Raw genomic sequence first — 25,388 nt, 5'->3', positions numbered from 1 at the left:
GCGAGACACAGTGTGTTTATTTTTACTTTGTTTCTGCTCGTTCTGTGCTATCTTCAGTGGTTTTTTGTTTATTATTTTGTCTCTCATAATGCTGTCAGTAATTCTGCACTACACTACGTAACCAAAAGTATCCGGACAACCCCAAAAACATTCGTTTTTCATATTAGGTGCATTCTGCTGCCACCTACTGCCAGGTATTCTGTATCAGTGACCTCAGTAGTCGTTAGACATCGTGAGAGAGCAGAATGGGGCCCTTCGCGGAACTCAAGAATTTCGAACGTGGTCAGGTGATTGTGTGACACTTGCGTCCGTACGCGAGATTTCCACACTCTTAAACATCCCTAGTCAACTGTTTCCGATGCGATAGTCAAGTGGAAACGTGAAGGGACACGTACAGCACAAGAGTGTACAGGCCGACCTCGTCTGTTGAGTGACAGAGATCGCCGACAGTTAAAGAGGGTTGCAATGTGTAATAGGCAGACATCTCTCCATACCATCACACAGGAATTCCAAACTGCAACAGGATTCACTGCAAGTACTATGCCAGTTAGGCGGGAGGTGAGATAACTTGGATTTATGCTCATGAGCCACACATCACGCAGGTAAATGCCAAACGACACCTCGCTTGGTGTAAGGAGCGTAAACATTGGACGATTGAACAGTGAAAAAATGTTGTGTGGAGTGACGAATCACGGTATACAATGTGGCGATCCGATGGCAGGGTGTGGGTATGACGAATGCCCGCTGAACGTCATATGTCAGTGTGTGTAGTGCCAACAGTAAAATGCGGAGGCGGTGGTGTTATGGTGTGGTCGGGTTTTTCATGGAGGAGGCTTGCACCCCTTGTTATTTTGCATGGTACTATCGTAGCACAGGCCTAAACTAAAGTTTAAAACACCTTCGTGCTTCCCATTGCTGAAGAGCACTTCGGGGATGCCGATTACATCTTTCAACACGATCGAGCACCTGTTCATAATGCACGGCCTGTGGCGGAGTGGTTACACGACAATAACATCCCTGTAATGGACTGGCCTGCACAGAGTCCTGACCTGAATCCTACAGAAGACCTTTTGCGATATTTTGGAACGCCGGCTTCGTGCCAGGCCTCACCGACCCGACATCGATACCTCTCCTCAGTGCAGCACTCTGTGAAGAATGGGCTGCCATTCCCCAAGAAACCTTCCAGCACCTGATTGAACGTATCCCTGCAAGAGTGGAAACTGTCATCAAGGCTAAGGGTGGGCCAATACCATATTGAATTCCAGCATTACCGATGGAGGGCGCCACGGAATTGTTGGTCATTTTCAGCCAGTGTCCGGATACTTTTCATCACATAGTGTATTTGTGACTTTCTAAAGAGCTTTACCGCAGTGATTTACAGGAGTAACTGTTTTTATAAAAGTCGAAAGTGTGTGTATGATTTCGGCACGATGTTCACTTGTTTCCGGTCGCAACCAAACTTAGCTCGAATAATGTGTGATAGTATGTTGATATTGTAGTAGACACTTTTTCCGGAATTACTTTGTCATGTCGGGTCGTGACTTATGAAGCGATCTGTGATTTTTATTTATTTTGAAATCGGATGATGATGATGACGATTGTGCTTCGTCGAGGGTAACCTACAACTCATTCCACTCCACTTCGTGGAAAGAGAGCTGTGATTCGGATGCAAGCTCCCAAAATTATGTTAAATGTTGTAAAATGCTCTGACATTGAAAAACAACAGAGGAAATTGCTACACCCTCTCGCTCAGGCTAGACAGGGAGCTGTTGCCTACTTAGCAGAAAAAGCTTGACCAGCCTAAAGAGGATCCTGAAGTTTAGTATTTCACATCCTGGTGAATTTATGCAGTAACAGCTGCGTATTTTACAGCAAAGAATAATTTCGTTGAAGAAATCTTCAAATTTAAACAACATCAAGTTTAAAAACGTACACTGATTATCCAGAACATTATCACCACCACCACCAACCTACTATCCATGTAAGCCCGTCCAGGCGATAGCAACGTCACCTGGTGAGAAATGATGCTAAACACACACAAGCAAGGTGCATATAGCATCAGTGTGGGTGCTCTCCCTCTGCAGAATGGGGAAGGCGCGCGATCTATCTGTGTTTGATGGATGGCAGATTGTGATGGCCCAGAGGCTCGGCACGAGCATTTCGGAATCTGCACGAGTTGTCAGGTGTTGGAAGAGTGCTGTGGTGTCTTCAACACGTGTCTAAACCAACGTGAAACCACGTCCAGACGTCGGAGGGCTAGGTGGCCACCCCTCATTACAGATGTCGGACGTCGTAGGCCGGGCAGACTGGAAAAACAGGACAGATCAGACATTAATAGTAGCCAGTGTACAAGTGTGTGTGAACACACAGTGCACCGAACACTTTTAACGATGGGCTTCCGCAGTTCAAGACTCGTATGTACCAATGTTAACACTATGACATTGGCAACTACGACTGAAATGGGATAGTGACCATCGGCACTGGACGTTGGCGCAGTGACAGAGCTTTGCGTGCTCTGATGAATTCCGATACCATCTTCGTCATGCCGGTCGGAGGGCCTTGATCCGTCGTCTTACAGGGAAATAGGTCCTCGACACCTGCAGTGAGGGACCGAGTTGAGCTGGCGGCGGTTTCATTATAATCTGGGGAACATTCACATGGACATGGATGGGTCCAGTGGAGCTCATGCAAGGCACCTTAACGGCCGGCCAAGGAGTATCGTACACTGGTTGCAGACCACGTACACCTCTTCATGACCATCATATACCCAAAATGGCAGTGGCATTTTTCAGCAAGATAATGCGCCATGTCACAAGGCCAGTAGTGTGATGGAGTGGTTCGAGGATGCCAGTAGTGAATTTCAATTGATGTGCTGGCCCCCCAACTCACCAGATCTGAACCCGATCCAACACACCTGGAATGTGATTGGACGTGGGGTCAGAACTCATCTCGCCCCCCCCCCCTCCCTCTCGCAGCCCCCCTTCCCCTCAGGAATTTATGGGAATTAGGTGACTTGTGTCTGCAGATGCGGTGCCAACTCCCTCCAGATTGGACTGTGTAAAATTTGGACTGTGTCAAAATTGGGACTTTGTACGGCCGCTGACGACCGCGCAGTTCAGCACACCACGGAAGAGAAGAAAAAAAAAAAAAAAAATCAAGCGTCCAGCAATCCCCAAGGCCTCCTTGCTTCCATGCCATGACGCTTCGCCACTGTTATCCGTGCCAAAGGCAGTCATACCGGCTATTAGGTAGCTGGTCATGATGTTCTGGCTCATCAGTGTATAACATTTCTGTGATCTCGAACTCCGCGTATTACGTTTGATTTTGGTTTGAAAGTACAAAGACGCGCTAAATACTCTGCCATTGGATAATTATTGTTGATTACACAGAAACATAACAGGATTTACCACGATATAAGCTGGAAAGTAGTGATAGATGGTGATGGACCTCATTAGACTGTAATATCGCTATTGTTTTACAACGGTAATTTGGAAATTCAGTGGGAAGTTTGCAGAAATGATCGCAATATTACCTGCCTCAGTAGCCAACATCACTACAGCAGGCTTGCAAGGTGTGAGCGAATGAGAGATGGCCGGTTGAAATCCTTATGGGGAAGACTCTCTTGCCTTCAATATGTGGCCTAAGTTATGGAACTTCTTTATTAAAATATTCTATTTAAACTGCTGAGTGAAACTGAATGCAAGTGAACCTACTGTCTCTTTACTTTTTCTTATCATGTCAACACTGGCCCACAATATTCTAGCGCAACACAATCTGACCGGAAAAAAAAATTAGAACCTGACTTCAAATAATTAATTCAAAAGAATGACCCTGACTAAAAAGAAATCTGAACAATAACCTATACATTTCATTAAGCACTTACCTCACAAAAATCTTCATTACGCGAACTACTGCAATACAGCGAGTGTCAATACTGCCAGCTCAATAAAAGATTCTAAGTACTAAAGCCACTAACTGCTAATAGGCATGTGGTTAGCAATGGAAAGATTTTGTTGTAAACCAAATAATGTATTTTTTACCTTAATAATATGACATCCTTTTCAAACACGAATTTAAATCGTCATTGACATCCAGTACAAAGATAGATAATCATGAATAATTTTCAATGTTTGGATGTGAGGTCTGCCAGTTACGCAAAACACCGTTGTCCTCAGTACCGGAACATGTTTCGGCGCCACGGTGCCATCATCAGTGGGTTTTTATTGTTTTATTTATTCTTTACATTTGGTGTGCATGAACTTTCTGGATCACTTTTGTGTTACTTACTACAGGCAGCTTGTCATGTTTTCGTGTGGCAAGCGCTTCCATTCTCCACATCATGCTGATATGTTGTGATGCATACGTAACTACAACAAGTATTTTCCACAAATAACGTAGTAAAATACTTTTTCACTACACCAGAACACAGTGTGATTGTGGTTAGTTGTGTGTCCCAGCCCAGTTTTGCATAACTGGCGGACCTCACATCCAAAAATTTTTAACTGCGAACACCGCCAATACAAGGAGCTGCATATCAAAAGATGGATATAATTCTCAATCTCAAAGTTGGATACTTCCAGATCGTTAGCCTACGCTAACACTTCAGACCTCTACCCTCCATCAATGCTCAATTCTCACATTTAACATCCATCACTGCTGGCTGTTCACCTCCAACTGACCAACATTACTTCCATCACTGCTGGCGACTAACTTCCAACTGCCAAACACTACTGGCGATTAACTTCCAACGAGTCCGACCAGCCACAGAGTCTCTTAAAAAGAAAGCGCAGTCAGAGATCCAATGCAAAGCGCTACACCTGCGCTGCCAACACAGAAGCGGCACACTTACAGTTGGTGGTCCCAAGACTTTAGCTCAAAGTCCTAGATTAAACTGCGAAACCTGTCAGTCAGCAGTGCCTGGTGGAATGAGGGCTAGTCACTCTATTGATGGTAATCCGTACTCCGTATGGGAAACGCTAAGCTGGGTGCCTTCCTTGGTGCTATTTGAGAGTTCATTCACGGCAACACACACATAATACTGCACTGTATTAGAACTGACAGTTGCTTGCACGGCAAAGACACAATATCAAAATTCATCACTCCACTAAGCAATTTCCCAGAACGGAAAAGAAGTATTCCGGAATTTGGAACCAAGTTTGAGGAGTAGACAACCGCCGTGTCGAACCGTTCTCGATTTCACCTCAACCGCACTTTTAGGCCTACCATATGGCGGGATTAATCACTATGTCTCTCTGCACAGTCAGTGTAACCAAACGGTACAAACACTGCACCAAACGCGGGTCACTGTAGGCATACGATTTGAAAAAAATTTTCGCTCGTAACGATGCACTATTGCGTGTGGCAAAGAAACGACCATAACTTTCTCTACCGCATTACATCGACGTTACTTATACGAAAAAAGTAAACTAAATAACTCCTCGCGAACGGGCCATGAAGGCCCAACGGTACCGACCGGCCGCCATGTCATCCTCAGTCCACAGGTATCATTGGACGCGGATGTGGAGGGCCATATGGTCAGCACCCAGCTCTCCCGGCCGTATATCAGTTTAAGAGGTCTTTGGTTATACGAAACAACAGTTTTATGTCTGAGAGTAACTATCACCACATTTCACCAAGCATTAGCGAATTGAACAGTTACTCTAGAGCAGACGAGCCAGCCCTCTAGCTAAAACCCAGTTCAGGCGACGTACCATACGAGAATCGTGTTGCGAGAGGAAATGTTTGCGGATTGTTTTTAGTACTGCGGCCAAAGCGACTGGAAGTCAGCAGATAACTGCTTGACCTACTGCACGACTGCCGTCAGTTGCTGATAAACTTTAACACGTATTCACAAGATGACTCACAGTTGCGCAGAAGCTTCGGCCTCCAGATAACACATTTCTCATGCTGGACATCTTACAAGGGAAAAAAAAGACCAAAACCAAAAATGCCTTGATACAGTAAGAGAATGCACGATGGACCATGGTAAGATGCAGGCCAAATGTGAGACAGAGGGAGCTATCCTGTCAAAGAACGCCAGTTCTTTCTCTTTTAGTGAGTTTCTTTATGAGCAAGTCTAGTGCTACGTCAGTATATTTGAAATTGAAGAATACATTCACACTGGGAGCAGCTGATCACTTTCTCATCAAATGGCACACGAAAAAACTGTATTTCTCGAGTTGTGTATGCGTGTTACACCTTCTTCAGGCCTACTGCGCTTCGTGAAAACAAACAGGCCTTCACTTACATACGCTTTGACTACGTTCACATCGCTTTTTACGGCGCTCGGCACATAGTAATCCGAACTCACTCTCTTTTGAACCGATTGGTTCGTGTCTATTTCGTCTTTTGGGATATTTTACCCTTTATTTTTCATGATCCTTTGTAAGAAACACATGAGAGTTTAATAAATATTTGAAGTTGACATCACGCTTTAAGCTTGCTGTTATCTTCGGCTCAACATGACCCAGAAAGGAGTTTGTTCCCCCATTACGTCTTTATATTTAAAAGCTAGCGTTCGTAACTTAGCGATATTTTTCCAAACATTCTACATCGCTCAAGGCTCGGATGCAAAAAAATAACCTTTCCCCCTTTTTATAGCTTAATTTGTTACACTTGTATCTCCTGGGTCTATATGTTCCAGGTGTTTAGAAATTCACAACATGTACATGTATCGGCAGTGAAATTTTATTCATATGTACCTAAGATATTACACGCAAAATTGTCTTTTTACAACAATGTACGTGTTTTCTCTCTGATTGTTGAAATGAGTGAAGTTGCACAACAATAAGGCAGCTTATTCCATTCAAATTACCGAAACCGTGTAGCTACCAGTTATATTTGTGCAGACGCTGTTCATACATCTAGCATGATAATCACTGTGTTACCATCACTAGGACACCATTTCTTCTTGACGAGCAGTTAGGAGCACTGGTAACCTCATCAGAGAGCGTGCACAGTCTTTCTGAAGAAGAAAGTAGCAAAATAACATCACTGAAGAGAGCATTTATCTTACATCTGAATCACGAGTCACTTCGGACAATGATGCCTCATATAACAATACGCCAGCGGTTCAGTCGAAGCACAAAAGTATCACGTGGAACTCAAAATTTTCCATAAATTGGAGGAGCATCCACTGCAAACGCTGTAAAACTGATCGTTTGTCCAACAAGATACGCTAAGTCACGTATAGTCCTGTTTTCACATTCTTTTAAACGATAATCTTCAGAATGTTGTGGTGGAAATGACTAATACTAAGGGTCCAACTACACTTTGTTTTTACCTGTTTGGTGTGTATAAATCGTATAGCGAAACACCTTTCCTGCCGTAATATCACAGAAATGGTTATGTTGAATCCCACGTGCGCCACGCTTCGATTAAATATCTGATCGAAGAGAATAAAGAGCAAATGACGAGTTAACACCTATAATAGTTCTGTGGCAAATGTGGGTGCAGATAGTATCGAAACTACATATTCCCGACACAATGGTGGGCAAAAAGAACCTACATTTAAAATGATAATAATTTTTAATAAATGCCCTTAAATATCAATCGGCTCGTTATGACCTGAAAGAGCAAATGCATACAGCTTTTTTAAGGCAAGGAGCAGGGTTAAATCTTGTTACAAACGTCCACCTATGTAGGATACCAAGAAATCGTAATTTTTTTATGTAATGTTAACGACAGCAGCTGGCCAGTATTATTTATTTCCTTAAATTTTTAAATTTAAACAATGTTTTAATACATACGTTCTATGCTGAACGGTGGTTGGTCGCCGTCATTTTGTTCGTATGAAGTCTTCTGGTAGATAAAGCTTTTGGCAGCATTCATTCAATGACCCAACTCGCTCATTCAATCAGATTTCCAACCGCATTACGTACTTACCTGTAAACAGAAAAATAGAAACAATTGAAAGAAATTTAATCACAGCGAAATAGGGGACAGCTTACAGTATTTGACAAACTCTAAAGTTTACTAACTGGAGTTAACACAGGCAGCATCGCTCAAATTTCCTTCAGGATTTACTCTAGTTTAGAAATAAAGATCAACAGAACGACTTCTCAGCGTTTGAAATTCCTTCGGAAGCAGAAATCGTGCAGCAGACCGTGGCGAACAAATAGCACTCTATTGGACACTCCACTTAGTTTCTTTTTTTTCCACTTCTAGTCTAGATTAACGATGTTTTATATAAGAATTATCTGTTTTCAGTCAAGTAAACACAAGAATGAGAGCTAATTATTTTCGCTGAAATATATTATGTTGCTTATAATATGCTGTCCCAAAGTGCAAATTTTTGTCCTCTTTGTGGATAATATAAATACAGAAATTAGAAAAATAGTACTCATCCTTAAAATAAAATGGCTGATGAAGTATTTGCAAATATTAAGAGATTATTGATGAACCATTTGTTGTCATTTAATACGGACAGAAACTGAATTGAAAGTTGCAGAGTTGAGTGAGTCTAGAATGTATTACTGTAATTTTGTTTTGAATTTTATCTTATGGTAGCTATCACATAAGGAATGATAAACAATTTGCAGTCCAGACAAATTTTCAGTATTAAGTATCAGATGAGAAAGGAAGCAATGGACCGATAGAAATGAGAAAGGAAGGATGCAAGGATGGGTTTGAACGATACTGAAGATTACTGCAGGCAGAGTTTAAGCCAAGTTGGGGCAGACGAGATTAGGAAATTCCACTGCACCCTGAAATCATTTCTACAAAAACTTGACAGGATTTAGGGATCTGCATAAAATCTGTATCAGTTTGTCTGGGTGGGTATTCTAACTCTCTCGAGTCCAGAGTTTCAAATGACCACGGTCGGTAGCTGGAAAGGAGTGTGGGGCAATCCAGTGATAGTGAATCATTTGTCCACAAGTCTTTTCAAGAGGGTAAGTCCAATTCCAATCCCAAAGAAAGCAGGTGTTGACAGATGTGAAAATTACCGAACTATCAGTTTAATAAGTTACAGCTGCAAAATACTAACGCGAATTCTTTACAGACGAATGGAAAAACTGGTAGAAGCGGACCTCGGGGAAGATCAGTTTGGATTCCGTAGAAATGTTGGAACTCGTGAGGCAATACTAACCTTACGACTTATCTTAGAAGAAAGATTAAGAAAAGGCAAACCTACGTTTCTAGCATTTGTAGACTTAGAGAAAGCTTTTGACAACGTTAACTGGAATACTCTCTTTCAAATTCCAAAGGTGGGAGGGGTAAAATACAAGGAGCGAAAGGCTATTTACAATTTGTACAGAAACCAGATGGCAGTTATAAGAGACAAGGGGCATGAAAGGGAAGCAGTGGTTGGGAAAGGAGTGAGACAGGGTTGTAGCCTCTCCCCGATGTTATTCAATCTGTATATTGAGCAAGCAGTAAAGGAAACAAAAGAAAAATTCGGAGTAGGTATTAAAATTCATGGAGAAGTAGTAAAAACTTTGAGGTTCGCCGATGACATTGTAATTCTGTCAGAGACAGCAAAGGACTTGGAAGAGAAGTTGAACAGAATGGATAGAGTCTTAAAAGGTGGATATAAGATGAACATCAACAAAAGCAAAACAAGGATAATGGAATGTAGCCAAATTAAATCGGGTGATGCTGAGGGGATTAGATTAGGAAATGAGACACTTAAAGTAGTAAAGGAGTTTTGCTATTTAGGGAGTAAAATAACTGATGTTCCTCGAAGTAGAGAGGATATAAAAAGTAGACTGGCAATGGCAAGGAAATCGTTTCTGAAGAAGAGAAATTTGTTAACATCCAGTATTGATTTAAGTGTCAGGAAGTCGTTTCTGAAAGTATTTGTATGGAGTGTAGCCATGTATGGAAGTGAAACATGGACGATAAATAGTTTGGACAAGAAGAGAATAGAAGCTTTCGAAATGTGGTGCGACAGAAGAATGCTGAAGATAAGGTGGGCAGATCACGTAACTAATGAGGAGGTATTGAATAGGATTGGGGAGAAGAGAAGTTTGTGGCACAACTTGACTAGAAGAAGGGATTGTTTGGTAGGACATGTTTTGAGGCATCAAGGGATCACAAATTTAGGATTGGAGGGCAGCGTGGAGGGTAAAAATCGTAGAGGGAGACCAAGAGATGAATACACTAAGAGCCCGCATCTCGTGGTCGTGCGGTAGCGTTCTCGCTTCCCACACCCGGGTTCCCGGGTTCGATTCCCGGCGGGGTCAGGGATTTTCTCTGCCTCGTGATGGCTGGGTGTTGTGTGCTGTCCTTAGGTTAGTTAGGTTTAAGTAGTTCTAAGTTCTAGGGGACTGATGACCATAGCTGTTAAGTCCCATAGTGCTCAGAGCCATTTGAACCATTTTTTGAATACACTAAGCAGATTCAGAAGGATGTAGGTTGCAGTAGGTACTGGGAGATGAAGAAGCTTGCACAGGATAGAGTAGCATGGAGAGCTGCATCAAACCAGTCTCAGGACTGAAGACCACAACAACAAGTCTGGTGAAATAAGAGCAGTTAATTTTGGTGCGCAGTAGATTCCCGAAGGGTGTGACGCTTAGTAAGCGCTTGACGTATCTAACAGTAGTCAATGGGCCGTGGTTTTGGAAAGATGAGGACTCAGGAAGTGATGGTACTCACAGGTTGGGACTGGGTGTAACGTGTCTCTCAGGCGATGCCAAACAACCCGGAGTTTAAACACGAAAGTACCAACAAAATTGCCACAGAATATTACCGGCGGCGGACACTCGTAGGCACTATTTCTGTTTCTCGAGGGACTGTATGGGACCTAATGTGAGATTTCGTCTGCGAGCTGGGAGATAAACTCTACAATGGAGGAGATACTCGAAAGCACTTGAAAAATTTACGATGCGACAGGACACAGAATTTGAAAATATCAGAGGTACTAAACTGAAGATGACGCAGGTGTGCTCTTAGAGAGTAACATTCTTGACGGATGTGTGTATTATAGTGTGCAAAATCGAGGCGTAATGGTACTTCTCATGGGATGCTACAACCATAAATTTATTGAAACACAATTTTATGTTCTACTCCGGCTGTTTTACGATTGGAGTAGTTTATTGCACATTATCATCTAATTTGAACTATGTGCCATTTTCAATTACTTACACATAACACGAACATATACTTTTTAAATTGAATATGCAGTGTTGTCCTTACTCGATGGGGGACTGATGACCACAGATGTTACGTCCCATAGTGCTCAGAACCATTGAACCTTACTCGAATCTACTGTGACATCAATTATACAGCACCAATAGCTTCATGAAGTTCCGATAGGCCTTGGCGCTAACACAGCCTTCAAAATGAATTCTGTAACGGTGGTGCGTTCCAAGCAGAGAACTGCCACTAAGATGCTTTTGGTGGAAAACCAGAGCATCGCAAATTATTTGTAGGCGCCTGCAGAATGTCTGCGAAGACCTGCCAGTGAACAAAAGCACGCTGAGTCGTTGGGGGAGGCGTCTGTCGACATCGCAACACCGTCGCGCAAACCTGTGCAATCTCCCGCGTGCCAGCCAGTAGCACGCAGCTCTGACTCCTGCAACGTTAGCACGTGCAGACACTCCCATTCGAGATGATCGACGAATCGGAATCAAAACACCTCGCTGGACAACTGGATGCTCCTATTGGTAGTGCTGGCAACAGAATACCCGAAAGAGCGACGGAGGATCATGTGTGCGGAATTGCTTGCGAGTTACGGGGCTGATCAACAAAAATTTTTATCGAATGTCGTCACAGTAAATGAACTGTGGGTTCATGACTTCGAAGCGAAAACAAAACGGTAATCCATGGAGTGACGCCACATCATATCCCTTCCGAAGAAAAAGTTCAGCCGGTAAAGTCATGGCGACGGCTTTCTGCGACTCTAAAGGGGTTATTTTGATTGACGTCCTCTTTCATGGTGCAACGATTGAATCTGATGTGTATGTGCTATTCTCAGGAAACTGAAGAAACCACTTCAGGGCGTTCGTCGCCACAAAATTACAAGCGAACTTTTTCTCCACTTCTATTTTATAGCGTATTTTATAACAGATATGTAGATCGCACACTACTGTTAGTGAAAGGGGATACCAAAGACACGACAGACATTCTAAATTACTTCAGTAATCTACATGAGAAAATCAGATTTAGAGTGGAACATAAGCAAAATAAAAGCATCAACTTTCTGGACCTAAATATTACAAGATACAACAACACATGCACATTGAAAATTCATCGGAAAAATACACGGTGAGCGACACCACAGCCTCATATCACTTAAATATCCATAAACAGGCAGCATATAGGTCAGTGCAAAAATCGCAAAGTAAAAATTGGGTTTTCTACATCTAATAAACTACAACAAAAACTAGTATATAATATGAAGTGTAACCATGATCCATATTTAGACTCTGAAATATATAAGGTAACATGCCACGAATGCTCGATGTTCTACCTAGGACAAACAGGCCGAAATTTCAACACCATGTACACAGAACGCATAAAAGCCTACACACACGACAGACACACTACATCAGCCATAGCAACACATATACATAGTACAGGACACCCATTTGCAAAAATAGAGCAAAAAGGTCGAAGTGCTCCACCAACTAAATAAAAGACAAAATGGAGTTGCTAGAAGAACTGGAGATATATTCACATTACAGAAAATATGAAGATAAAATATTAAACAAAAAACTTTAACGTGAATCAGTGGATTTCTTGAGATGTTTCGATAGTATACTTAAATAAAACCAGTAACGCATAGAAATAAGCACAATTGTAAAATCGACATAAGTAAATTATGATCCAAATTTTAAACTGTTAAGGTAAAAAACCTCTGTACAAAAGCATATCATACTCTATGGAAGACCTATAATGTCATCTCTCTTGACTACTTGTAGGAACATCTTTGGAACTGTTTTGTTTATGTAAGATATTTTCGATGTTTAAAAGTGTACAAAAAGTTGTGTGTAATGTTTAGTGTGTGTGAGACTCTGCACAAATGGACCATAACGAAACTCGAAGTACAAATTCTTCAAATTTCGCCACTAATTTCACAAAAAGATCGACAAGCAACTAAAAATCGCGTGTTTATTGTATATTGCAATTAAGTCAATGAAATTATGCAGACTCTCACGCATCGACATCACCACATACAAATGGTATAACAAACACGAACAAACGTACTTGAAAATGGGAATCATTTCGTCGTGTGAAAAATAAAATAAGGAAAATCGTGACTGGTAGCGTAAGAATTATTTATAAACAACCCTATTGTTTTCACAGTCGCAGGCTTTCAGAACCATATATGGTGGATCAAATCAGATAAGCAGATTCAGAAGGATGTAGGTTGCAATAGTTATTCAGGGATGAAGAGGCTTGCATGGGATAGACTAGCATGCAGAGCTGCATCAGATCAGTCTCTGGAGTGAAGACCACAACAACAATGTGTTCTGCTATTGGTACTTCGATATTTTTGTGCACACCTCCGCACGTTTACCGTTCGCTGAAGACCTGCTTAGCCCATTCCATCAGTGAACCATACGGAAAAACTGCCACGTATTGCAGGTGCATTGAAGCATTCTTGAAGGCAACAATATTGCGACGACACACTGCTATAAAGCTTGTCTGGCGTAAACGCACCTGAAAAACTAGTTTTACAAAGGTTTCTGAAGTACCTCGAACGAAACATCGGATGGCTTCCACTAGAAATTTTGGTCTTATGGAAAAAGCGGTAGGTGGATCAAAACAAATTGTCCAGATACTCTGTGACCAAAATGGTACTGAAACAGAGGATGACAGACTAAAGGCCGAAATACTAAATGTCTTTTTCCAAAGCTGTTTCACAGAGGAAGACTGCACTGTAGTTCCTTCTCTAGATTGTCGCACAGATGACAAAATGGTAGATATCGAAATAAAGGACAGAGGGATAGAAAAACAATTAAAATCGCTCAAAAGAGGAAAGACCGCTGGACCTGATGGGATACCAGTTCGATTTTACACAGAGTACGCGAAGGACCTTTCCCCCCTTCTTGCAGCGGTGTACCGTAGGTATCTAGAAGAGCGTAGAGTTCCAAAGGATTGGAAAAGGGCACAGGTCATCCCCGTTTTCAAGAAGGGACGTCGAACAGATGTGCAGAACTATAGACCTATATCTCTAACGTCGATCACTTGTAGAATTTTGGATACGTATTATGTTCGAGTATAATGACTTTTCTGGAGACTAGAAATCTACTCTGTAGGAATCAGCACGGGTTTCGAAAAAGACGGTCATGTGAAACCCAGCTCGCGCTATTCGTCCACGACACTCAGAGGGCCATAGACACGGGTTCCCAGGTAGATGCCGTGTTTCTTGACTTCCGCAAGGCGTTCGATACAGTTCCCCCCCAAGTCGTTTAATGAACAAAGTAAGAGCATATGGACTATCAGACCAATTGTGTGATTGTATTGAAGAGTTCCTAGATAACAGAACGCGGCATGTCATTCTCAATGGAGAGAAGTCTTCCGAAGTAGGAGTGATTTCAGGTGTGCCGCAGGGGAGTGTCATAGGACCGTTGCTATTCACAATATACATAAATGACCTTGTGGATAACATCGGCATTTCACTGAGGCTTTTTGCGGATGATGCTGTAGTATATCGAGAGGTTGTAAAAATGGAAAATTGTACTGAAATGCAGGAGAATCTGCAGCGAATTGACGCTTGGTGCAGGGAATGGCAATTGAATCTCATTGTAGACAAGTGTAATGTGCTGCGAATGCACAGAAAGAAAGATCCTTCATCATTTAGCTACACTACAGCAGGTGAGCAACTGGAAGCAGTTAATTCCATAAATTATCTGGGAGTACGCATTAGCAGTGATTTAAAATGGAATGATCATATAAAGTTGATCGTCGGTAAAGCAGATGCCAGACTGAGATTCATTGGAAAAATCCTAAGGAAATGCAATCCGAAAACAAAGGAAGCAGGTTACAGTACGCTTGTTCGCCCACTGCTTGAATACTGCTCACCAGTGTGGGATCCGTACCATAGGGTTGATAGAAGAGATAGAGAAGATCCAACGGAGAGCAGCGCGCTTCGTTACAGGATCATTTAGTAATCACGAAAGCGTTGCGCAGATGATAGATAAACTCCAGTCGAAGACTCTGCAAGAGAGACGCTCGGTAGCTCGGTACGGGCTTTTGTCAAAGTTTCGAGAACATACCTTCACCGAGGAGTCAAGCAGTATACTGCTCCCTCCTACGTATATCTCGCGAAGAGACCATGAGGATAAAATCAGAGAGATTAGAGCCCCTACAGAGGCATACCGACAATCCTTCTTTCCACGAACAATACGAGACTGGAATAGAAGGGAGAACAGATAAAGGTACTCAAAGTACTCTCCGCCACACACTTGCGGAGTATGGATGTAGATGTAGGGGAAACTCCATCATTAAACGTCCGCGGCGTTTGAGGAGGCAGCTTCGCTACGGGAAGGGCTCGGCGCGTGGAGTAAACGCAGCAGAGCGGCTGGGCTGGAGTGAGCCGGCAATTTCCGGACTGGCAGAGTTCCACCTGAGTCAGGAGCATCTGCTGCGGGCAAAGGGCCAGCGGCGCCACGCCCTCCTGCCGGAGGTAGCTCGGCACGGCACTCCTCAACGCCGGGATCCTAACCTCTCCAACACTGCTAGGCTGCGCTTACCAAACCTCTGTACTCTGGCGGATGGCCTGCCCTTTAAGTGGACGCGCCCGGTTTATCCGACCGTTATCAGCTCGTTGTCAAGGGTTAGGCGGTCATATCCATCGGCAGCATTCTGTTGCTTGTAGCTAATGGGAATGGCGAAGTACTTAATCTTTCTCCCCTGGATTGTATCTCTCGTCAGTCAAGATAGGCTTCTACGTACTTTCTTTAGTTTGTGAGATATCAGGCCCCCGGTGGCTGAGTGGTCAGCGTGATAGAATGTCGCGGGCCGGGTTGGCCGAGCGGTTCTAGGCGCTACAGTCTGGAACCGCGCGACCACTACAGTCGCAGCTTCGAATCGTGCGTCGGGCATGTGTGTGTGTGTGTGTGTGTGTGTGTGATGTTCTTAGGTTAGATAGGTTTAATTAGTTCTAAGTTCTAGGGGACTGATGACCTCGGAAGTTAAGTCCCATAGTGCTCAGAGCCATTTGAACCAGTTGATAGGATGTCAATCCTAAGGGCCTGGGTTCGATTTTTTAGTACTGTCAGTCTAATAAACCTTTGCACTTTGTAAGAACATTCGTTAATCGCCTCCCAACAAATAGAAAGCCACACTGTGAAGTGCTACATAAAAAATTAGCGCCATACTCAGCTCCGTGAAGCTATTGTTATTTCGGGTTCTCTCTGTCTTAAGCGTGCTGCTATTGAAAATCTCTTCAACATGATGCTTTTCGCTTTTATTGCGAATGGATCAGCAGCTGTTATATTTTAAACATTACAAGTAGACGGTACTTGTCGTTCTTTCATTACTTGTAGAACGAGTGGCTCAAATGGTTCAAATGGCTCTGAGCACTATGGGACTTAACATCGATGGTCATCAGTCCTCTAGAACTTAGAACTACTTAAATCTAACTAACCTAAGGGCATCGGACAACACCCAGTCATCACGAGGCAGAGGAATTCCCTGACCCCGCCGGGAATCGAACCCGGGAACCCGGGTGCGGGAAGCTGAACGAATGGCAGTTTCGCTCAAGCATGACTTAACGGTGGTGTACCAGGGTAGAAATTTTTAGGCGATTTTTTATTCGCTTAATACGTTCCTCAAATAACCTACTTTTGAGATTCATTCAAATAAAGTGTGCCATATATGTTAAAATATGTTAAAACCGCGATTTACTGTTTGGGAGTCTCGCGCATCCGAGCGCGCGAATGCAACCGATGCAATACTATAACAGCTACCGACGAAATAGGGGTCCTGTTAGTTTCAGGTAGTATCACAGAAGGCATTGGCATCAAATAAAATACTATTCTAAATGAGATTTCTCTTCGTCACATGATTCGTTTGTAGTGAATTACAAGCACGCGCTTATTTTTTACACGAAGTACAACGTAAATGCTTGAAAATAAAGAACAAACTTATTTATACGGATAGAAAAGCGTCGTAAAGTAACACCAAACGTGGATAAACATGCTTCCATTAGTATGGGACAGCCAGTTAATCAATGTAAAGTGGCTCAAATGACTAAGCACTATGGGACTCAACATCTGAGGTCATCAGTTCCCTAGACTTACAACTACTTAAACGCAACTAACCTCAGGACATCACACACAGCCATGCCCGACGAAGGATTCGAACCTGCGACCGTAGCAGGCGCGCGGTTCCAGACTAAAGCGTCTAGAACCGCTCGGCCACAGTGGCCGGCTAATCAGTGTAGTTTCGTCAAAATGCGTATGTTTCGACATAGTTGAAAAAAGAAGGTCAGCTCTATGGTACTGGCATTGCTGATAGTAGGTTCGCTCAGTTTCAGTACTGAAAAAAAAAAGTTGTAACTTTAAACGCTTATTTTTCCAAAACAACGTTTTACAAGTTGTCAGGAACTGAAACTCACGAAACGTACATTCAGTTACATTATACCTTTTTCTAACTTATGAGTCGGCGTTTCTCCTTTTGTAGCAAGTAGAATTTTTGCGAAGTTGTGGGTGAACATCCTTCTCGACCTTGAAATTTCGCACTTATCTTCTGCCTTCTAGTGTAGAAAGTTTTTCTCTCTCTTTTTGACAGTTGCATTTGGGTCGACAGATGAGCACACTTACAGTATAGTACGGCGGTGTTCTTAAGAGCTTACGAAAACTCCACTGACATATAGAACTGAATTTAGCGTCTCAAAGCCATCAAAGGTCTCGGGGTATGGCAAACTACTACTGTTATTAAGTTGGGCAGCAGGAGAATATCCTAGCGGGAATTTTAGGCTGGCGCCAGCCAGGAATTCTGCAACCATGTTTGTGTTGCGCTGTTGAGGGGGAATAATAGTATTCTGGGATGAAGACAATTATTTCTGCAAGAGTTATTCCGATACTAATGCCTGCTAATTTTTTGTACTAACCGAGCTCTAGCCAGATTACGTTGACGTAGTACTAAGTTTTGAATCTTCCCGCTAAGGCACTGTTGGTTTTGTTGTCCTATGAAAGATAGCAGCAGCAGCAGCAGCAGCAGCAGCAGCAGCAAGGAAGCGTTCCAAGATGGGGTCTGGCGTCCACGTGCGTATAAAACAGATGTATCACTGAATTACTCACTGATGCACAAACTGCGCCAATTTAAATCCATCATCGCTTGCTCAAGCTGAATAGCGACGATACAGTAGCAGCGCAAACGTGAGGCGGTGGTACTGCGCTTCAATAGCGGTGGTACAGGTGTGCGCTACAGCTCAACTCGGTCAACCTCTCTCAGTGATATCCCTTATAACGAACAGCGTCTTGATAAACTCGTTCTTGATGACAGTCGGATTATCAAGGATTGTCGGCTGTAATCGCCTAGACAAGATGTTACGCAACCTCTGTTATTGCAGTGTGTTCGAGAAGAATCACCTGGATGCTTATACGACACCAAGAAACCCATCAAATGGAAATTAGTTCGGACCTGTTCAACCAATATCGGGCTGAAGGTGACAATTTATTGAGCATCATCATCACGTGAAATGAGACGCTTTCTCACCACTATGAGCTGGAATCCAAAACACAGTCTGTGGCGTGGTGACATGCGAATTGTCCAAGAAAGAAGAAGGCACAGTCATTTGCAGGCAATGTAAGGTGCACAATTTTCTGGTATAGACGAGTGTGGTTCTCTTAAATGTCTTAGAGCCTAAAGCAGTTGCCAGTTGATAACGGCACAAGACGACACTGGCCAGGCTGAATTCCTTAACTTCCAGAGCCAGAGCAGATGAGAAGACAAACTTCCGCTTGCAACATGATATGCCAAGCTTCACAACAATTCTGTGACCAGAGGTCCCCACTGTTAAATCTGGCTGGATTATACTACCACATCAGCCATACAGTCCCGATTTATCACCATCGGATACCAGCTCTTTGGACCCACGAAGGATTGAGTATGTGGCCACGAACAATTTTGATTCAGATGCTGTCGTAAGAGCTGGAAGACGATGACTCATCGCAGCTGATTCGGGTTTCTACGAGCACAGCAAGTACAACCTTATTTATTGTTGACACAAGTGCAAAACGAATGGCGCTGTGCTAAGTGAGAAATTGACTGAAATGTTGCTCTATTTCACAGCGTTATTGCCCTTCTCTGCTTTAGTTTCCACGAAAATAATTGTAGAGGCATTAGTTTCGGAATGACCACCACAAAAGTGCGTGAAAATTCTGTATCCCACATTACAGAATACGAAAAGTGTCCCGTCTTTCACCACCACTAACGGGCTGCTATAAACATAGCGAGTTGCTAATAAAGTAAATCGGTGTGCCGCTGCTGCTCTTGAAGACGACGGCAAGGCTCCGAAACAACCCACTTGTGAGGCGATTAGCGGGGAGCTGAGAACAGAACAGACAGCCACTTGGCGCGAGCTAATGGCCACATCACACCTCCAGCCCGGCTGTCGCGCCAGCGCTTGCTTTCTCCGCTACCTGCTTTCGCTCAGCTCTGCTGCAGCTGATGGAAATGCTCAAGTCTGGTCAAGGCGAACTACCGCAGGTACAGCTAACTTAAGCGATGCAGACCAGAGCCAAAACCCAGTAGGGAAACTGTGTGGTACAGTTAAGTTTAAGGATAAATTTAAAACCGTGGCGACTGACAATTCAATACAGTAAACAGTTTTTCATACAGGTGTTAATGGAAATGGCGTGTGACTAGGGTCTCCCTTCGGGTAGACAGTTCGTCGGGTGCAAATCTTTCGATTTGACGCCACTTCGGCGACTTGCGCGTCGATGGGAATGAAATGATGAAGATTAGGAGAAGACAACACCCAGTCCCTGAGCGGAGAAAATCTCCGACCCAGCCGAGAATCGAACGCGGGCCCTTAGGATTGACTTTCTGTCGCGCTGACCACTCAGCTACCGGGGGCGGATATTCATCTACATCTACATTTATACTCCGCAAGCCACCCAACGGTGTGTGGCGGAGTGCACTTTACGTGCCACTGTCATTACCTCCCTTTCCTGTTCCAGTCGCGTATGGTTCGCGGGAAGAACGACTGCCGTAAAGCCTCCGTGCGCGCTCGAATCTCTCTAATTTTACATTCGTGATGTCCTCGGGAGGTATAAGTTGGGGGAAGCAATATATTCGATACCTCATCCAGAAACGCACCCTCTCGAAACCTGGCGAGCAAGCTACACCGCGATGCAGAGCGCCTCTCTTGCAGAGTCTGCCACTTGAGTTTATTAAACATCTTCGTAACGCTATCACGGTTACCAAATAACCCTGTGACGAAACGCGCCGCTCTTCTTTGGATCTTCTCTATCTCTTCCGTCAACCCGACCTGGTACGGATCCCACACTGATGAGCAATACTCAAGTATAGGTCGAACGAGTGTTTTGTAAGCCACCTTCTTTGTTGATGGAATACATTTTCTAAGGACTCTCCCAATGAATCTCAACCTGGTACCCGCCTTACGAACAATTAATTTTATATGATCATTCCACTTCAAATCGTTCCGCACGCATACTCCCAGATATTTTACAGAAGTAACTGCTACCAGTGTTTGTTCCGCTATCATATAATCATGAGTAATGAGTTTAATGTGAAAAAAAATTGTAGGTGTTAAAATTATTAAATGTAAAACTGAATGAATAGTCCATTAATCCGCTGTAGCGGTGTTTATTCAAGTCAGTTACAGACCCACACAACCGGTTTCGCCACTTTTACCTTGCGATTTCTGGTGTACGAGGTGTGACAAAGTAATGAGTTTGATGTGAAAAAAAAATGTTGCTTACCGTTTTAGTCAAGTTTAGTGTTGTCACCTTCAAAGTAGTTCCCTTCTGATTCCACACACTTTTTCCAGCGCTTCTGCCATTGATGATAACATTTCTGGAGCTCATCTTCTGTAATATCCTCCAAGACCCTCGTCACAGTTTTTTTGGACATCTTGTGTTGTTTGAAAATGGTGTCTCTTGATCGCCGCTTTGACTCTTGGAAATAGAAAAAAAGTCGCACGGAGCGATATCTGGTGAATAAGGTGGCTGTGGTACTACTGAAATTTGTTTAGAGCTTAAAAATTCCTGTAATGACAGAGCAGTATGGGATGGCGCATTATCGTGATGCAGAATCCAATTATCAGCAATGTTGGGGCGTACACAAAGAACTCTTTTACGAAGTCTTTCTAAAAGTTCTTTGTAGTAATATTGGTTAACTGTTTGCCCAGGAGGCACCCACTCTTTATGAACAATTCCCTCGGAACCAAAGAAGCACACGAGCATGCATTTCACTTTTGACATGAGAGCTTTCTTTGGTCTGGGTGATCCCTTTGAGCACCATTGCGAACTTTGGCGTTTTGTCTCTCGATCGTACTGAGAAAGCCAACTTTCATCACCAGTGATAACACGGCTCAACAATTCTGGATTGATTTCCGTTTGCTCTAACAGACCGGCTGCCACATTTTTCCTTGTTTCTCGCTTTTGTGGTGTGAGATTTTTGGGGACCATTTTTTACAAATCTTTCTCATACCAAGATCTTCAGTTATTATTAGACAAACCGTTTCTCGATTGATGTTCAGTTCTTCTGCAATCATTTTCACGGATAATCTTCGATCAGATCGTATGAGTTCACGCACCCTGGCCAAGCTGACATCCATCCTTGAGGTTGATGGTCGTCCACTGCGGTCTTCATCTTCAACATTCGTTCTGTCTTCATTAAACATTTTATGCCAAAGAAAAAATTTAGCTCTTCACATAACCACCTCTCCAAAGGCCTTCTGAAGCTTACCGTAAGTTATCGTCTCTTTTTCACCCAATTTAGCGCAAAAAGAAATGGCGTACCGTTGCGCAATATTATGCGGTTCGATTTCAGTGACGAGAGAGATGAATACGTGTTAACTTATTACAGCGCAAGTCGCAACTGAGCAGTTGCATCAATGTGCCGCTTGGACTAGAAGCAGCTTATAGAGCAAGGTCAAAGATATTGTGCCTACACAAGCCTCTGGGGGGGGGGGGGGGGGGTTGCCACATCTTGCAAAGAAAATCAGTCTCATTATTGTCGCACCTCGTATATGAATACTATATCCTATTGTATGGGGAGTAGTGACAGAATGCCGTAGAGTAACAATTGGGGTAGCTAGCCAAACTTCTCAGCCCTCCTTCATTGAGAAAAAACGATCATTCAAATGAATAAAAAAATCATCTATGATGAATGTCATGTCTGTGTTAAAAAGCACAAACTGTCATCACTTTACTAATGAAAAAATGTTCTTTTTGGCTGATGTCAAGCAACAGACAATGCCCCTCATGCGCTGTTATGCAGGGAAGTCCTGGGCCCAAAAGCCGACAGGATCGTGTGTGTGTGTGTGTGTGTGTGTGTGTGTGTGTGTGTGTGTGTGTGTGTGTGTGTGTGTGTGTGTGTCACCAAGGGAGCAGTAGACAATATATGCTACAAGCGTCCTGTGTATTGTCGAAGCATGTGCTGTGGCAGCCACCAGGGTATTGAGACGGTAATGGAAAATAATGCGGGCAACTCCGAAGATAAGGGCTGTTATGTTGGTAACAGACACACATGTAACTACTCCCCATACAATAGGATATAGTATTCATATACGAGGTGCGACAATGAGACTGCCGGCCAGTGTGGCCGTGCGGTTCTATGCGCTTCAGTTTGGAACCACATGACCGCTACGGTCACAGGTTCGAATCCTGCCTCTGGCATGAATGTGTGGGAGTCCATAGGTTAGTTGGTTTAAGTAGTTCTAAGTTCTAGGGGACTAATGACCTCAGATGTTAAGTCCCATAGTGCTCAGAGCCATGGGTCAATAATGAGACTGATTTTCTTTGCAAGATGTGGCAACCCCGCAGGCTTGTGTAGGCACAATATCTTTGACCTTGCTCTATAAGCTGCTTTTAGTCCAAGCGGCGCATTGATGCAACTGCTCAGTCGCGACTTTTGCTGTAATAAGTTAACACTTGTTTGTGTCTCTCATCACGGAAATGGAACCGCATAATATTGCGCAACGGTATGCCATTTCTTTTTGGGTTAAATTGGGTGAAAAAGAGACAATAACTTACGGTAAGTTTCAGAAGGCTGTTGCTTGACACATGCCGACTGGAATGTATTTTCATCAGTAAAATGATGGCAGTTTGCGGTCTTAACACAGATATGGCACTCATCGTAGATGAGGATTTTTTATCAATTGGTGGCGTTTTTTTTATGAATTGAGGAGGGCTTAGAACTTTGAGTAGCCATGCCAACAGCTGTTCTGCGGCATCCTGTAACTAGTCCCCATTCAATATGACCCAATATGACTTAGCATTTACAGTAAGCACACCAGGAGATGCCAAACCAGTTGTGTGCATCTATAATTTATTTGAAATAATACAGCTACATTCGACTATTGGACTTTTGATTTAGTTATGTACTTATTAATTTTTTAACACACACATTGAAAAAACTGTTTACTCTATGAATTGTCAGTCAACCATTTATAAGCTTAAGGAAACTGGTAGTGTCAAGAGTAAATTGTTATTATTATTATTATTAAGTTTTTAACTAGCCTTTGGCATGAAGCATTTAAGCAGGGTAGTGGGTAGTCGCAAATTGTTATTCGATCTGTCTGTAATACTAAATGGCTGAGATGATCACCAATATGAGTTGCATGTTGCCTATCTAATACTTTCCAGGGGGAACAAATATTTGATTTTCAGTATTTCACATAATATTGACAGGATTTAAAAATTTAAAATGCTGTCATGATCTACCTCTGGATGTAGTGTTCTGACGTAATACGAGGAAACATCAGCGAAAGGTTTGAGCCTGGCCTGGAAGCGTGCTCAGTTAGCCTAGTGGTTAAGGCTATTGTTTGCAAATTGCAAAATTTCCACGTCCGAGTCTTGGTCATCATCGAGTGTCTCATTACTTGTGGGAAGAAAGTAAGACCGGAAAACACAAGAAAAATCAAAATCTTCAAGAATGTCGCGTTCAAGAACATCTTCCCGACGATTGATCTACCTTCCCACAAACATGGAGGTGTGATGTGCAAAATAAAGCGTTTGAAGTTCGCATACAGTCCGGCTAGTAAGATAACAGTTCTAAAAAAAGTAAAATACGTTGACTGCCGTTCTTTTCTAATTTGTATATGAAACTTGTTTGTGAAATGTGTGTGTTCTGATGTATATGACGCGTCAAGGGAATTTTACATTATCTTTGATAAAATTTTTAAATTAACAAGAAGGGCGTACGGATATTTGAACACTGAAAAGGACCTACGCCTGCCACATGTTAGTACGTGAAATCTCTTACCCAAGAGCAATGGTTGTCTGGGAAGGAGAGATAAATCGGCAATAGCAGATCATGCACTGGGACCAGGCAGCCACGAAATTCGTTTCTACGATAATGGTTTTATCTGGATACAGTCATTACTATGTTAGGACGTACAGAGAAGCCGTAGAAAATCACAAGCACAATGACATCCCTAACGGAAATGAGACAAGTTGCGCTTCGTAACGCTACATAAGGCAAACTACAAGCTCCGTAACACTCGTTGCCACAAATCCGTGATCTTATGCACCAGTCTGATATGTCACGACGCTACCGTAGCGTGGATACGAATAAACAATTCAGCATGATGAGCTTGTTGAAGCTTCAAACTGCCACTTGAGTGTTTATAGCCTCTGATGATGTGTCCAACACTGGAAGACGAAACGTTAAGCAGATAAATTTGCTTGGGCCATAGCCTAATGCCAATGATATACGAATAGCCAAGAACGCAAATTTCTGCCGTTAAAGCGTACATTGGCAGTGTATTATTTAAATGTTTACGACAGATGGTTTGTATACCAAGACGGAGCATTATTCATTAAAGGGCTTGCTGACATAACCTAACGAACCTATAGAGAATAGTTTCTAAGGAGCCGTCATCCTGATTGTAATTTATCGCTTTGGAATGAAACTCAGTCGTTCAAAAGAGAGAGAGAGTTGGCCAGTGTTCTTGGCGAAGAGTTGTTCTCACAGTACGGTTTGAGGAGAAGCGGTAGGCTATGACGTCACGGTCGACGAAGCTTTCCAGTCCTGATACATTGGGTACGCCTGTACCACCTCGTACAATTGCGACAGTTAGCCAACCATTCCCATGGGAGAATGTATCATTTAGATCAATACTGAAGTTAAGTCTACATCCACGAAAGACAGCGGGTCCATCTAGTAGAGAGTGTGCAGCGACAGATTTGATAGTATTCTTTTTCTTGTCGGCAGCAGATGTAGTCATTTCAACGTCTTCAAATGGTTCAAATGGCTCTGAGCACTATGGGACTTAACATCTATGGTCATCAGTCCCCTAG

At 43.0% G+C, this 25,388-nt stretch overlaps 1 protein-coding gene across 1 annotated transcript in view; it reads right to left on the bottom strand.

Annotated features, from left to right (window-relative positions):
* Window positions 1-25,388, bottom strand: part of LOC126475356 (proton channel OtopLc) — a 763,792-nt gene that overhangs the window by 566,798 nt on the left and 171,606 nt on the right. The window lies entirely within an intron of this gene.

The sequence above is a fragment of the Schistocerca serialis genome, chromosome 4 (genome assembly GCF_023864345.2).
Source record: "Schistocerca serialis cubense isolate TAMUIC-IGC-003099 chromosome 4, iqSchSeri2.2, whole genome shotgun sequence".
Classification (NCBI taxonomy): domain Eukaryota; kingdom Metazoa; phylum Arthropoda; class Insecta; order Orthoptera; family Acrididae; genus Schistocerca; species Schistocerca serialis.
Note: the sequence above shows the minus strand (reverse complement) of the source record. Positions and strands in the feature narration are given on the sequence as shown.